The sequence below is a fragment of the Equus przewalskii genome, chromosome 10, assembly GCF_037783145.1.
Source record: "Equus przewalskii isolate Varuska chromosome 10, EquPr2, whole genome shotgun sequence".
In the NCBI taxonomy this organism is placed as follows: domain Eukaryota; kingdom Metazoa; phylum Chordata; class Mammalia; order Perissodactyla; family Equidae; genus Equus; species Equus przewalskii.
This window is the reverse complement of record NC_091840.1, coordinates 17,800,838-17,816,896: the sequence shown is the minus strand read 5'-3', so window position 1 is coordinate 17,816,896 and position 16,059 is coordinate 17,800,838. Positions and strand designations below refer to the sequence as shown.

Below are 16,059 nucleotides of genomic sequence, written 5' to 3'. Positions count from 1 at the left end.
TAATATGTAAAATATTAACAAATAAATAAAACATTTAAATAAATATTTAATAAAAACAAAATATTTAAAATGTTAATTAATTCATACGAAATATTAAAATATTTAAAAATATATCCCTGGCCCCACGCTCTGGAAGATCTACTCCAGGAGGTGGGAGGGGCCAGGAATCTGTATCTTTAAATGTTGCCCAGGTGATTCTGACGCTCAGTCAGGCTTGGGAGCCATCAGCCTGGTCTCTAAGCTCCTTGTAGCCCCCTAGGCTGCCATTCCGTGTGGGGACCACGCTGCCTGTCTCTCTGTTCTCCCCTCCCTCTGGCAGCACCACCTCGCTCTGCCTCCCAGCCTGGGCCAGTTGGAAGGAAGAACGACTTTCCGAGAGTCTAACAGGAATCTTGCCAGAAGCCTTGAGGCGATCACAAGCTCCATGGGAACTGCTCCCATTTTCTACTGGGGACGAGGCACTGCTCAGCCGGGGAGATTCAAGCTGATGTGGTTAGATTCCCTTTTTTCATCCTGCCCAGACCTCCCCCCCCCCCACACACACACACAGAGGAATCTAATCTGACGTGTTCAGGCCTTCGTTTTGCCCACACTTTGAAACAGCTGGGCGCATGGAAGTTGCTGGGATGGAGTTGGGGGAGGGGACAGCTAGACTTTTCCGTTTGTGTCCAGTGGGGCGTGGCTTCCTGTACCTGCTATGGGGGTGGGGGGAGCGTCTCATAGGAAATGTGCGCTTTTTATTTTTTGAGTAATGGGGATGGACCATCAGAATGGGCTTTGACATAAGAAGAGCAACACATGATCAGTGAGAAATGAGGGTCAACTATGACAGGAAAAAACTGTTTTGTTGTTTTTTTAAATGATTTTATTTGTTAGAATCAGAACAAAATCCAAAATTTACATAAGGGTATCCTGAGAAAATGCCCCCTTCACTCCACACACTCAGTCCCGCCCCGCAGGCAACCACGGCTCCGGCTCCGCTTTCTTACAGATCCTTCCAGATGGGCTGCGTGGATAGACGCATACACGAGAAAATTACTTTTGTTCTCCTTGAAAAGGTAACATACTATAAACTTTTTTGCCCCTGATTTTCCCACTTTACTTATCTTGAAGATCTTTCCATATCACCACATAGAGAATAGCCACATTTTTTTTTTAAGATTTCATTTTTTCCTTTTTCTCCCCAAAGCCCCCCGCTACATAGTTGTATATTTTAGTTGTGAGTCCTTCTAGTTGTGGCATGTGGGACGCTGCCTCAGCATGGCTTGACGAATGGTGCCATGTCCATGCCCAGGATCCAAACCTACGAAACCCTGGGCTGCCAAAGCAGAGCTCGAACTTAACCACTCGGCCACAGGGCCAGCCCCCAGCCACACTTTTTAAACAGTTGCTGGGATTCCGCTTTACAGACAATTTATTTAATTAATTCTCTATTAGCCATTTAGGTCATTTTCCAACTTTTTCTCTTACAAGAGGTGCTTCAATACAATAGCCCTGCAAGTCCGGAAGTCTATGTTGAACCCATGGGATAAACATCTAGGAGTAGCATTTTGGGGTCTGAGGACACATGAATTTTTAATTTTAGAAGGGCCAAATTGCCTTCCTCAGAGACGGTACCAATTTACACTCTCCCCAGCAATATGTAAAAGTGTTAGCAAATATTTTCTATCTTTGCTGATTTGATAGGTGAAAAAAAATGCTATCTCCTTGTAGCCTAATTTGCATTTCTTTGATGAGTGAGGCTGAGCATCTTCTCACGTGTCTGAGAACCATTAGACCTTCCTTCCCCGTGAACTGTCTGTCTATATTGTTTACTTGCTAGTTCTGCATCTGGATTGTTGTTCCTTTTTCTTACCGATTTGAGGAATCTTTACATATTGAGAAAACAATCCCTTTGCCCTTGCTAAGAGAGGCCAGTTTGTTGTTTACTTAGAGTATTTTTTCCATGGAAGTAATTTTATATAGTCAAATCTGTTAGCCTTTTGTTTATGGCTTCTAGTTTTCGTATCATATTTTAAAAGGCCTTCCTACCCCCCAAGTTAATTTTTTAAATCTTTTAACAGTATTTTTATGTTTTCATTTTTTATGTTTACACCTTCGATGCTTCTGAGACTTATTTTCGTGTGAGGTGTGAGGCAGGGATCACCTTTGTTTTCCAACTGTTCCATGCCAGTTAACAGACAACCCATCATAGCCCCAGTGATTTCAAACATGATCTTCCCCACACACCAAACTTCTGTTACTATTTGTTTTCATTCTAGAGTTTTTTCTATTCCACTGATGGTCTGTCTATTCATGTGGTTTTAATCACCATAGCTTTATACTATTTTAAATATCTGGTAGGTCTAGGCCCCTCGCTATTTTTTTTAGAAGGTTTCTGCCTATTCTTGCTTGGTCATTTTTCTGTATGAACTTTAGAATGAGCTTAACTAATTACGAAAGGAGGACACTCAGGCCGTGACCTGCCGGGCAGGGCACACCTCCTGCCTCCTGCCTCCTCTGGTCCCAACACCTCCAGCAGAGAAGGCGAGATGGTGCTGGGCAGTTACAGGTGACTTAAGGATGTTCTCTCCCTCCTCCCCCCGTAATCAAGGAGGGCTTTCTGGAGGAAGAGGAGGTGAAGAAGGCAGAGAAGGGGGAGAAGGAGTAGCATTAAAAGGAAAGATGGAAGAAAATCTCGCAGCAAGGAGGAAAAGAGGCCTCTTGGTGGAGAGGGTTAAAGACACTTCTCTCAGGGGCAGAAGAGACGAGCGAGATGAGGCCTTTTGGAAGAAGAGCCCAACCAAAGCTGCAGGGAGGCGTCCTTGTGGAGACGGGAGAGGAGTGGGTGGGCGAGGAGGTGGAGGCCAGTTGGGAGGCCTGAGCCCGGGAGGCCAGGGGTGGCCTGGAATTGATGAAAGACGCGGTTAGGAGACGGCTGGCCTGAGTCCCGCCCTCAGGGCTTTGGGGAGCAGGCTGCCCGGCTGAGTGGAAGACAGGCAGAATGCAATCAAAGCCGGAAAGGCCAATCGTCCCCCCAGGCCTATGGGTTCCCAGAGACCCCGTCTCATGTTCCTTCTGGTGACCAAGGTCCTTCCCTCCTGGGGACCCACGGCATGGGGTTTTGACTTGACTGCTGTGATCAAGTGGATGCGTTTTCCCAGGGAGGGGAGTCAGAAGCCGGCTTCCGGGAAGTCATGATGCAGTTGTGCATCCTGGGCTACAAGAGAAGCATGGTGGGGGTGTTGCCGTTTCATTAGCAGGTGCAATTCTCCAGACCAAAGAAGGCGGCAGGAGCTCAGTCCTGAGAACAGCGAGTGTAGAGTCAGGGAATGCGTCCCGATGGGGAGATGACTGTCACTGGGGAAAGAAAGGAGAGCTGTGTGTGTGTGTGTGCCGGAGCTCGGCGGCACTCACAGCCTTGTCAGATTCCAGAGAAGTGGATGAAGGAAATGAGTGCGTGGGTGAAAATGAGCCCGGAGGCTTCTCTATCTGCCCAAGGCCTCACTCCCCCAGCTGGAGGAATTCTCACCCCAGGAAGATGTCCCTGTGTGAGGACCCTCTCAGCCCAAGCAGGCCCGACCACACTGCTGGCAGACCACGTGCCATGAGCCACTTCTGCCCCGGGCGCAGCGCCCACCTTCAGAGCCCCCGTATAGAGTGGCTGAGACCCTCTCCTTCCCCTTCCCACCCTAAAGCTGGCTCTTCTCTCTGCTTCCTCCCGGGCTGGGCTGACCTGGGAGCAGGATCCCGACTGCCTGCCTGCCAGAGGACTTGACATGTTTCTTCTCTCGGCAGTTCAAATCACGGAATGTGATCAGTCTGACCCCCTCTGGAACTTTCCACCTGAAACACAGAGGCTCAGAGAAGGCACATGAGGTTGCCCCAGCCACACAGCAAACAAAGTTATCAGTGCAACCAGAATCCAGGTGGCCGGCCTCTAGCTGCAGGTCGTCCACCTGCTCTGACCCTCCTCCTCTGTGCTGTGGGGCACATTCAGCGTCCCAACCCTGGGATCCCTCCTCCTCCTGGAGAAGTCTGCCTGCATGAGGCCTGGGGTGGGGAGGACCTTCCTCCTGCAGCCGGGACACCCTGGTTTTAATAAGCTCAGGGGTCAGCGTTTTGAGGGGCTGTGTGTGTTTTCAGTGAGATTGGACAGAATGTTTGCTTTTTTAACACAAAATACATGCCACAGCTGTGAGGCCACCAATACAAACCTATAGGGAGCTAGTGGGGTTTGTAGAAAGTGTTCTTGCTGAGGAGCTGAGACTTAAGCTCTATCTGGAAGTCACTTCCTCTCTGGGGGCCTCAGTTTCCCATTCTGTAAACTGAGGGGGTTGGATTAAGGGGTCTCCCAAGGCCCTTCCTGCTCTGACCTGCTCTGATTTTCTTAAAGGGCTATAACGCCCATGAGACTGTGTCCCAGGCGCCCCCAAGGCGATGCGGTGAGGCCCTCAGAGCCTTTTCCCAGGGATGGGGGTTGGCTGGCGTGATTGGCATGAGACACTCTCTGGCCTCCCTAGGGGCCACCCCTGCGCTTCTGCTCAGCAGGTCTACCCACCAGGCACTTCACACGCATCTCATTCTCAGCAGGAATGTCGCTGCTGCAGAGGCTCCGGGGACCCAGCGTGAGGCCCCAGTCCAGCAGGGCAGACAGCACGGGACGGAAAGGGCCAGGGCAGCCGAAACCCTCCTCAGGCCAGGCCTGCTGGGCTCCTCCTGCCCCCAACACCTCCCTCCGTCGGGGAGCAGGGAGAGCATTTGCCCTCTCAACTCCTCAGAGGCAAAAACATGCTTCATGGCAGTTAGAAACATGCGAATTGTCAGAAGTAGATGAAATCAGTAACATAAGTTATGAAACAAAAGTCAAAGTTCCGTTTGTGATGAAATAGTGTAAAAAAAAAAAAAAAACTAAGAAAAACTATGAGCCCTGCAGCATAACACAGGTGACAATGACACCTCAACGATATCATCTCGGACAGACCTTGCAGACGCTCATGTGGACTTTTGGTCCATGTTAGTTTTGCAGAGCTCTGCGTTGTTAGGCACACGTATTTCTGACTCTCCCTCGATTGTAATCAGCTGTGTTTTTTCCTTGGTGTATTAGTTAGGAGAAGCTCAGGCTGCTGTAACAAAGAGACCCAACGATAACTCAGAAGATAGAAGTTTAACTGTCTCCTATAATGAGGAGAACATTCCAGGTTGGTGGGCAATTCTTCACACAGACATATAGGGACCTGGATTCCTTCTGTGGTGTGGCTCTGTTGACCCACAGCCTTGGGGTCAGTAGTCAAGGCTGGGTTTCATGGGGGCACACCCCTGTCATAGGGTCCCAGCCTGGAACTGAGCCCCTTTCTTTGCTCACATTCTACTGATGGACACTTAGCCCCAAGATCACACCTAATTGCAAAGGAGGCTGGTTAATGTGGGCCCTACCTAGGCTTTCATGTGCTCAGATCCAACTTTATTACTGAGGGAGGAGGGGATGTAAAATACGATGGGTCACTGGCAGTCTCTGGATCTTTGAAAACTGCCAAGCCAAGAAGTTTATATTTCCCTCTGACAGTCCCTTCATGAGATTATGCCTTTTTAGCATCATCTGTCCATTTATTACCGTCTCTCCCTCTTCTTTGCTCTTCCTTCCCCTCCCTCTCCCTCATCCCATCCCTCATCCTCATTCTTTCTTCCACCTCTTCCCTCGCCTGGCACAGATCTCCTAGGATAAGCAGGATGGAGCTTCCAGGTTCCGTGGGTCAGGGTGCACAGCTATGTCCCAGAGGGGCGGAGCTAAGGACAATGGTGTGCATGCCTGTCTTCTTTCCCACACTAGCCCATGACCACTTCACCTATGCTGAGCCATCCCTGGTCCAAGTGACCCTGGAGGGTGCATTTGAGAGACAGGTGGACTACACAAGAAAGAAGCACTGATTTTTCAGGCAGGAGACCTGGATTTCACGTCCTGACTCTGCCAGTTACTAATTCTGTGATCCTGAGCAGGTCACCTGGCCTCTGCTCTGAGTCTTTATCAAAAACACAGAGCAAATGCAACTTCACCTGCATACCCCAAAGAAGTCTTATGAGGCTGAAACAAAATACTGTTTGGGGAAGAGCTATGTATCTTTTTAAGTATTTTTCTTTAAATAACTTAAGCATGCTTGTTTATAGTCTGAATTTGATAATTCCAACATCTGAGGTCCTCTGGAGGTCTACTTCTGCTGTTTGTTTCATCCGCTGATTTTCACTCATGGTGGCTTATTTTCTTGTGTATCCTGTAATTGCAGGTTGTGAGCTCATGTTCACGTGGGCTTTCATTATCATTGGGAATCCAGGGAGGCCTAGGTTAAGAGTGTCAGCCCCAAAAAGGATTAGCATTAGCACCCCAAGGTGCTACTAATCTGGCCCCACTTTAGGTAAATTTCCCAGTTTTGGGTTTTCCAAATTACATAAGCAATGTACATTTGAACCCCAACCAGCAGAGGAGAGGAGCCTATGATTCCAAATTTTCAGGAGAGACTAACTTTTTTCAGCTCAGAGCCCAGTCCCAGACAGCCGTGTTTCCTTCAGTCTCTCTTTGCTGATGGGGACATCTTTTCACTCCAGATTTAGGTTTCATGCTGGGATCTCAATTCCAGCTTCCCACCTTGCTTGGGTCCCCATGTGGATTTTAAAATTCAAGACCCTATGTTAAGGAAGTGGGCTAATGCCCTGAGGGAAGCTGCCACCTTCGATGTCTTCCTAGCATTCCTACCTCCTGTCCTCTCTCATTTGGGGCCCCTGAGGACTGCCCTCACCTGCTGGGAATTCAGTGCTTCAGTGAAGGGTGTTTGTTGCATCTTGCCCAGCGTTTCTAGGTGTTGTCACTGGGAGAGGTTTTCTGGATAGCCAGTGACTCTGAAATCCCCCTGTCTTTCAGACTTTTTTTTATCCCCTTCTCCTCCCCTCTTTCCTTTTTTCCTCTTGTCTTCCCCCAAGTCTTTCGCTCCTTCTTTCCACTCTGAAGCTATGCTTGTCTACCAGATCTCAACTGTTTTCTTCGTGTGTCCAAAGGGAACATTCTGGCAGGTTTTCTTCAATGCTCCTGGTTGACCCTCCCCAGCTCCTCCTTTTGGTTCTCTAGCTCCAGCCCCTTAACGTGGCCAGTGAACAACCCCAGACACTCCCCTGCCACAGTGTGTGCCCTCGGGCTTTGTCTTCTGCACAGACTTGTCAGAATCCCTCTTTATTAATTCAAAGCTCTTCAACCCATCACTATTCAACATGTCAAAATGTGCTCAGCCAGAAGCAGGTTTAGGTCAGAGCTTTTTATAATCTCTTTGCAGCTTTTCTCCTTTGAATCACTGTGAACATTACGCATCAGAAAAACTCAGAGTTTTGATCCTTAGAGATTCAAATGTCAACACCCAGCCTTCACTCCCAGCTCTTCGCACTGGCAAGGTCCTAGCCTGTGAGGGCCAACTATGAGCTTGGAAGGGCCAGAATTTGGCCAACTTCTCCTTCTTGGAATGGATTCAAGGAATGTGAGAGAATTCTGGGGTGTGACAGTAGGCAAAATTACCCAGGAGAAAAAGAGGATCTTAGGTCCTAATTTGAAGGTCATTTTTCTTCCTGTTGGCACTCCTCTCCCTACAGACTGGGCCCTGGGACCCTCATCTAAGCAGGATTCTGGGGAGGGTTTGCAGAAGCCAGACCCCCAGAGGCAACTGACAGGGACTTTGGTGCGTGTTGCCTTTCCCAGGGGACTTTCCATGGTGATAGGAGGCAGAGCCTTAAGCCCAGGGGACAGGATCCCAGGCTTCCAGGAGAAGGAAAGCCAAACACTGGGGATCAGGGCCCTCTTCCCAAGGCTGACAGAACTACATCCAGAAAGTGGGCCCTGGATTATCCAGTGCAGTCACTGTGCCCCAGCACCACACTTCATATGCACTGTCTCATTTAATGCTCATGACCACCCTATGAGCTATGTGACATTATTATCACCGTTTTGTAGGAAGCTAAGGCTGAGTGAAGTAACAGAGGTCCTGTAACTGCCAAGTGCAGAGCTAGCATTCGACCCCAGGCCTGACTTACTCTGAAACCTGTCCTCTACCTACGGTGCTGAACTGTTTCCAGGAGGCCGAAAGACGGGTGGACATGCTGACTACTACAACAGTCCAGGTAAGAGCTGACATCTGTTCGTCACACCTCAGGAGGCAGGCAAACCCAGGTGTGAAGCCCAAGGGCTCCGGAGTCAGACTGGTTGAGCTTAAACTCCAGCTGTAGCACTGAACTAGCCAAGTGACTTATGGCGATTCTCTACTCCAGCCCCCACCCCTCGCCTCCCCTCCTCTGCAGTCAGAGTGAGCCTTTAAAACACAACTTGCATGATTTCACTTCTCTGTTCTCAACCTCCAAACAGCTTCTCATACTTACTTTCAGAATAAAATCCAAGCATCTCAGCAAGCCCCAGGGCCGAGGCAGCCAGCGCTCACCCAGCCCTTCATTCTCCTCCTGGTCCCAGACTCACTGCTGCAGGATCCTCAGGCTCCTTGTAAGGGTGGGGGGATGTGTGACGGTTCTTGCCAATGGAATGCGGTGGAGGTGACATGTGTGGCCAGGGGTGAGGCAGTTGAGGGGTGTGCTCTCTCCCCACTCTTTCCCCCTCTGCCAGCCAGATGTGGGGGATCCAGTGAGGCCTCTGAGAAGATGGTACAGCCCCAAGATGGAAGGTCCCTGGGTCCCTGGGCATGTGGAACAAAACCCCTCTACCCCAACTCTGATGACACTAACACAACTGTAACATAAGCAAAAAAAATGAACCTCTGTTGTATTAAACCATTGAAACTGGACTGCTATTTGTCATAGCAGCTGTAAGCAGGCTTCCCAACTAACACAAGGCCTCGCATGGTCTGGGCCCACTCCAAACTCACTCTCCTCCCTCCCTCTCCCTCCCTCTGCCCCAGCCACTCTGGCCTTCCTGCTGTTCCTAAGACACTCCAAGCCTGTTCCCGCCCCAGAGCCATGGCCACGCTTTGTTCCCTCCTCTTGGAATGTTCTTTTCCCCAAACTTTGCATGATGCTCTTTTTCACTTTATCCAGGTTTCTGATCATATATTACTTCCTCAGAGGGGGACCCCCTGACCACCCTTTTCAAGCCGTTCCGCCATCACTCTGCATCCCTGACTCTGCTCTGCTTTTTCTCCAGAGCAGTTGTTGTTGCTTAACATTGCATTGTGTGTATTTCTTTGTTGACATATCTATGATCTATCTCCTCCCTGTGTCTGCTGTCCCTGGTGCCTAGGACAGTGACTGGCACAGAGTAAGCATTCAATCTACCTTCTTTGAATGGACAAATGAACACTTTTCTCTCTGATTCTTTATCTGTTTCATTCTCCATTTCCTCATCCATGCAATGGCGGCTGTGTATGGAGGCCGGCAGGAGACAGTGCAGGTTGAGTGTGGAGCGCAGTGCCTGGCTCACAGACACCCCAGGAAGTACAACTTCTTTGTCCTTAGGAACCAGATGGCGGAGGCTGCAGAAAGAAAGGCTTGAATGGCGCAATGGCAGTAGGAGACCCAGTTCCTCCTCAACTCTCAAAGTTTTATGCATGCCCGCCCTCCACCCCTCTCTTGTCCCCTCCCCATGGCCATCAGAGGTCTGGAGCCTTGAGGCAGAGGTGAAGAATTCAGGTTAGACCCAGCACAGGAGGACCAGGCCAGCGCCATGGGCTGCCTAGAGCAGAGCCAATGAGGGTGATTTAGGCAGGAAGATTCTAGTCGATGCCCTTACAATAGAGGGAATGGGGCCAAACCAGCTAGCTCTGGATCCTTGGGCTGGCTGCCAGCCACCAGAGCCGCCAGCTGTGTGGAGCTTCACCGGCAGGTCCTTGAACTAATGGAGCGAAGTGATGGGAAGACCCAGGTTAGGCTGCACTTTGGGTGATGAGCCTCGGAATTGGCATCTGAGTGGCAGTAGCCATCGGGGTCAGGAATCCACCTGCCAGCACTGCAGCCTGCGGGAGGAGACCCAGGGGCCCCTGCACTTGTGGCCTGAGGGAGAGGGATGGCTTCTGGGGTGCCCTTGGGTGGGTGGAACTGGAGGAGGGCTTCCAAGGAGAGAAGAACACACACAAAGGCCAGGAGTTGAGAGACAACAGAAGAAGAGTGTGCAGGCCAGTTAGGATGGCGAGAGGGAGATGGTACGGGTGGCCTTAGGGTGATGGGTGGAGTCAGGACCTCACAAAAAGCCACATGTGGGGAAAGGTTGAGCACTGGGCTAAGAGCCAGGGGACCTGACTTTCAGATCCCAGGTCTGCCACGAACTGTGTATCCCCGAGCAGTTCATTTACAACCTCTGTGCCTCAGTTTCCTCATCTGTTGAACTGAAGATCGTACCCCTCACATGAGGTGAGGAGAAGAAAAAAGAGTGGATACCTGGCAATTTGCAAATTGCAAATTCAGTTCAGTTCTATAAAGTGGACCTCAGGGAGAGGTGGGGAGAGGGGAGGAGCTGGAAGTGGCTCAGCAGGAGACCACATGTGGCCAGTGGACAAGATCTTTGGCGTCTCAGGGCAGATTCAGTCCAGACTGGGTCCCTGTGCTTTTCAGTGGGCTGTGCACAAATATTCTGGTGTTCTCTCCAGAGAACATGGAGGTACATGGCAGTGACATCCTCCATGCCTTTGACGTTCTGCATGGCTATGTGACTTACTGTGGCCAACGACATGTGAGTGGAAGTGATGGTGTCCTCTTCCAGGTGGAAGCCTGAGGAGCCAGTGCCGTGACTCACGGTGGAGGCAGACTCCATCAGTGCCCCACCCCCAGCCCCTGGATCATCCTGCCAACTTCCACCTGCAGTATCTGTATCTCTGTGTCTGAGGGCTTTTTCCAGACCACAAAAGACAGCTCTGCCTCCATGCACAACAGGCTGGAAGCACCAGGGCATCACATCCCATCACCCCCATCAGCCCTCATCAATGACCGGGTAGTTGAGATATAAATACCCCAGCTCTCTCTCCCCTCAGGTGGGCTCACCTGTAGCATGTGTTCCTCACCACGGCCCTGGGATTTCCCATGGGATTAAGTTCATTCACTCACACTGGCGGCTACCTTGATATGCATCCTTTCTTGCTGCTTTCCTTCCCCTGTTGCATTTTCCAACTCCACACCAGTGTTCCTTGTCCCTCCCAGATAAACTTTTTTCACTCACAACATTGTTTCTGGATGGCCATGTTCCTCTTTCCAGCTGTCATGAAAACCCACTGGCCAAACAACTGGCAATTTCCCAGACAGTGGCTGCTGTGTCATCCCAGGCCTGGGGTGAGGACGACTAGAAGCTGAGCCCCCAGTGGACTCACCGTGGACAGGCAGTGGGAGCAAGAAACTCACTGAGATTTGGGGGCTGTTTGTTACTGTGGCATAACCCACTCTAACTGATACAGACCCCGTCTCCTCCCCACACACTGCAGAGACACACCTAATTCAAGGCATCTTACGAGAGAGAGACCAAGATAAAGAGAAAGCACACACGCATACATTTGCTCACAAGAAAGAGACAGTGTGACAGTGTGTGTGTGTGTGTGTGTGTGTGTGTGTGTTGGGGCAGAATGGAAGGGAAAGGGAGCGACCAGTTTGAAAGGAAGACTGGCGCAGGAAAAGAGGTGCTCAGGACCCTGGCTTTGGAGAGGCAGAGTTAGAAAGGATAAAAGATCAAAAGTGACAAGGGTCAAGGGTCACATGGCAAGTTGACGGCTGAACTAAGCCTAGGATTTGGGCTTCCTGACTCCAACCCAGTGCTCTTCCCTGTGAGCCCACTGCCTCCTCTAGGAGGCCAGGCTGGCACGTGCCTTCTCTCAGGCTCCCTGGGATTGCAGGAGAAGCACTCAGCAGGTGGCTCACAGGCTCCAAGCACCTCATGTCTGGAGGACGGAGGCACAGCTGCATTCAGTTCAGGCTACAGGCCGGCCCCCGACGGTGTGTGGGAAGGAGCATGTAAGCTCTTTTGCTTGGAAGCAACACAAATGGACTTTTGCCAGCTCAAGCCAAAAGGAGGAATGAATTGGGGAGATACTGGGGCTCCTAGCTAACAACATGGGCCTTGGGAGGAAGAGCAAGGAGAGGAGCATTGGGGACCGTGCCCTGTTCCACAGACTTTCTTTCCAGGGGGTCACCATTTATGCCTCCCACGTATTATTCCCTGAGGTAAAAGTTCAAATCCCTGGCAGAAAGAACCTGACTGGTTAGCTCCAGTCAGGTGTTCTTTGCTCCAATTAGCTAAATCCAGGAGTGAGGGTGAGCGGGGAGCACTCTGGGGCCCGAGCCTGAGGACGGCCAGTTCCTGGAGAAGGGGGGGCGTGGCGTGGAGAGCGGGGCAGGCTAGGGGAGTCAAGTTTATAGACGTAGTGCTCTCCTGACGTCAACTCCCACCTCTCTCAGAAGGTCCAGCTCTTCACTTTTCCAGAGAGCAAGGGTCTCGTCACTCATTCAACCCTCACTGAGGCGAGGCTCTAACTGCCGTCTCACAGGCACCTGGTGAAGCCCACCAACCTCAGCAACACAAGGCCGAGGGGCCTGGAGCCTCGGGAGAGCCCAACTGTGGGGGGGACCCATCACTGTGGGCTCCATATCTTGTCTCTTCCCCCAGCCAGGGGGTGCTTAGGAATGCTCAGCCTGAGCCTGTCAGCACAGTCACATGTGGACGGAAAGTGCCAGAAGGTGTTTTAACCTGCTCCCCAAGTTCCTGTGTGGAAGGCTTCAGGTTTGTCAGGCATTCCAGAGCTGGATTTCATTGACTCCTCATCCCCGAGGTTCTGTCGGGAGCTCTTCCTGGAGAGGGAGCCTGCCCTCTGACTCAGTGCAGAGCTGCCACCGCGGTCCCTCAGCCCCATCTCTCCCCCTGCCCGCTCCTCTCTCCGGGTGTCTCCATAACAAAACATCCCCCTGCTCCTTGAGGGAACCTGACCAGAGGCCCTGTTGTTATTTTCACTGCTGTTCTCATAACAGTCCCTCTGGAAGGGAAGAAAAATGTCACCTAGATAAAGACACAGAGCGTAAAGAAGAAAAAAACCAAAGGGTGACATTTGGGAAAGTTTAGACAAGAATGGCCTGGGTGGGGCTGAGCCTGGGAGGCGGGAGAAGGTCAGAGCCTGGGGGATTAGGGACGTCAGAAGGCTGACATGGTGACAGGAGATGTCTGGCCCTGGGCTCCTCTTTCATAATGATCATAGGTCACCCCCTGAGCTCTGTCAGAGCCCTTCCTATATAAGAAAGACCTTCCATCCATTGTCTCGCTTAAGCTACAGGACTACCCTACAAGGTCACTACTATTATTAACTGAAATGGAAGACGGGGAAACTGAGGTTCAGGGAGGGTAAGCAACTTTCCCAGGGTCCTATATCCAGCCTGGACACTGTCCCACATCCATCTGACACCAAATCCTGACCACTAATGTTTGCTGGGCGGGCCCCTGCTGCCCAGGACCCATGTGGTTTGTGGTTCAAGCAGCTGGGACATTGATGGTAAAAAGCTTTGGGTAATCTTTATCTAAGCAGATGAGACTTGCCAAGAGAGAGAAACCCTTGTGCTCCTGGAGAACAGTGTGGCGAACTGGAAAGAAACTAGCTTGGAAGTCAGACACAATTGAGTCCCAACCCAGGCTTTGCCTCTCACTATTGTGTGACCTTGAGCAACTTACTTTACTTTTGTGCGCCTCAGTTTCCTCACCTGTAAATGGACTAACATGCCTACGCTGTAGGGTGTGCATCTGGCACAGCTCATGTACTCAGTACACGGGAAGACTGTCCCTACATTACTGCTTCCTCAGCATCTTCTCCAGCGTGCAGGGTTTCAGAGCCTCAGCACAGCCCCTGATGACTTTTTCTGCCAGGGTCCATCAGATGGGACAGAACTTTCTGACTGGGAACCAGCTGCAAACCCACACAAGCCTCCCCCTCCCCCTGATACAGACTTAGCTTTGCTCCAGCCTCTGGAAAAGGGTAAAGAGGGCACTTACTGGCTCAAGTATCCAAACCACTGGCTGGGCAGGAATGCTGCCCGCCTCAGGGATGACTAGAACCACGGCCTCTGCGGCCACCAGGCCTCCCTCCGACTATCTTATCTCGGATCCTCTGGGAGTCCGCTCTGGCTCAGACAGCTTCTCCCACGCTGCTGTTCTAAGGCTTCAGATTCCCAGTTTGACCACTGAAAACCAAAACTCTTCTCTCCAATTCCAGTTACAAACAAACAAATAAGGAAAGACTCCAGTTGGGTAGGCTTGGGTTATCTATCACCTTCTGGACCAATTATTGAGACCGTGGTAGAAAAGTACCGTAATTGGCCAGGCTTGAATCAGGTGATCACACTTAGACCAATCATTTTTAGCAACATGGCCACTCCCATTCCGATACCCTAACTAGAGCAGGAATGGCAGTGCTTTGCTCAGAAAAAAGGGGGAGAAATGTTTTGGGCAAATTAATAAATATCTTTTATTTTTTCAAATCCCAGTTCTTTCTGCTTCTAGTCGTTTGCATCCAATACTGACGTGCCACTACAGAAATTTACATTCTGCCTCCTATCCTGGTGCCTAGGTTTCTGCTTTCTGCCCGCTGGGCACAGCTGGCATGATGAATCAGCCAGGTTTACAGGTCTGATGGGTTTTCCTGACTTCAAGGAAGCCCTCCCTTACTCTGAGTATCTTAAATGTCTTCCCTCCTCTGTGTGCTGTGTTAGCAATTTCACTATTAGAGATTCACTTTTTAGCTTAACTGGACTTGTTCCCATTAAAATCCACATCCTCTAGTGAGCAGGCACTCACTATCTGAACAGTTATCTATGATTTGAAACTAGAGGCTGTATCAGCTTTTTTCCATTTTGGCAGGAGAAAGAAGGGAGGGGGCTGGAGAGGACTCGCTCGAGGCTGTGTTGGAGAGAGGAAGAGACTGGATGCAAAATGAGGAAGCTGACCATTCTCCTGATTCAACGAGTCTGTTCTAGGTGAGTCCAGGTGCCTGTCTGGGAGCCTTGGCCATTCGTATTTCATCTTGGAGAAGCAGTAGCTGTTTCCCTTTTTTTCTCTCTCCCAAGTTTAAATTTACTTATTTAAACTTTTGTATTTTGAGATAACTGTAGATGTACATGCAGTTGTAAGAAATAATACAGAGAAATCCCATGTGCCCTTTGCCCAGTTCCCCCAACGGTAACGTCTTGCAGAACTACACCATAATCTCATAACCAGGATACTGACATTGATGCAGTCAAATACAGCACACTGCCGTCACCAGGGGGATCTTCATGTGGCCTTTTAGAACCACACCTACTTCCCTCTTGACCCTTCCCTCTCTTTCACTGGTGGCAACCACTAACCTGCTTTCCATTTCTATAATTTTGTCATTTCAAGGATGTTATACAAATGGAGTCACACAGTGTAACCTTTGGGGATTGGCTTATTTCACTCAGCATGGTTCTCTGGAGATTTATCCGGGTTGTTGTGTGCATCGATGGTTCATCCCTTCGTACTGCTGAGTACTATTTCATGGTAGGATATGCCACAGTTTATTTAAACACTCCTCTGTTGAAGGACAACTGAGTCATTTCCAGTTTGGTGCTGTTACAAATAAAGCTGCTATAAACATCTGTGCAGAGTTTTTTGTGTGGACGTAAGTCTTCATTTCTCTATGCAAAGGACCTGATACTAACTATTCTAAAATGATTAAAAATTATATATATAATAATTTGTCCAGCATCCATTTATGATAAAAACTCTCAATAAAATAGGTATAGAAGGAAAGTACCTCAATGTAATAAAGGCCATATATGACAAACCCACAGTCACTGTCATACTCAACGGTGAAAAACTGAAAGCCATCCCTCTGAGAACAGGAACAAGACAAGGGTGCCCACCCTCGCCACTCTTATTCAACATAGTACTGGAGGTTTTAGCCAGAGCAATTAGGCAAGAAAAAGAAATAAAAGGAATCCAAATTGCAAAGGAAGAAGTGAAACTCTCACTATTTGCAGATGACATGATTCATATATAGAAAACCCTAAAGAATCCAGTAGAAAACTATTAGAAATAATTAAATACAGCAAAGTGGCAAGATACAAAAT

At 49.8% G+C, this 16,059-nt stretch overlaps 1 long non-coding RNA gene across 1 annotated transcript; it reads left to right on the top strand.

Moving 5' to 3' along the window:
• The first annotated feature begins 206 nt into the window (after nucleotides 1-206).
• Nucleotides 207-15,591, top strand: LOC139074184 (uncharacterized). The gene is made up of 6 exons (XR_011523721.1): nucleotides 207-492; nucleotides 992-1,058; nucleotides 5,087-5,180; nucleotides 7,967-8,133; nucleotides 14,831-14,946; nucleotides 15,350-15,591. It is a non-coding gene; the product is annotated as an uncharacterized lncRNA (long non-coding RNA).
• The last annotated feature ends 468 nt before the right edge of the window (nucleotides 15,592-16,059 follow it).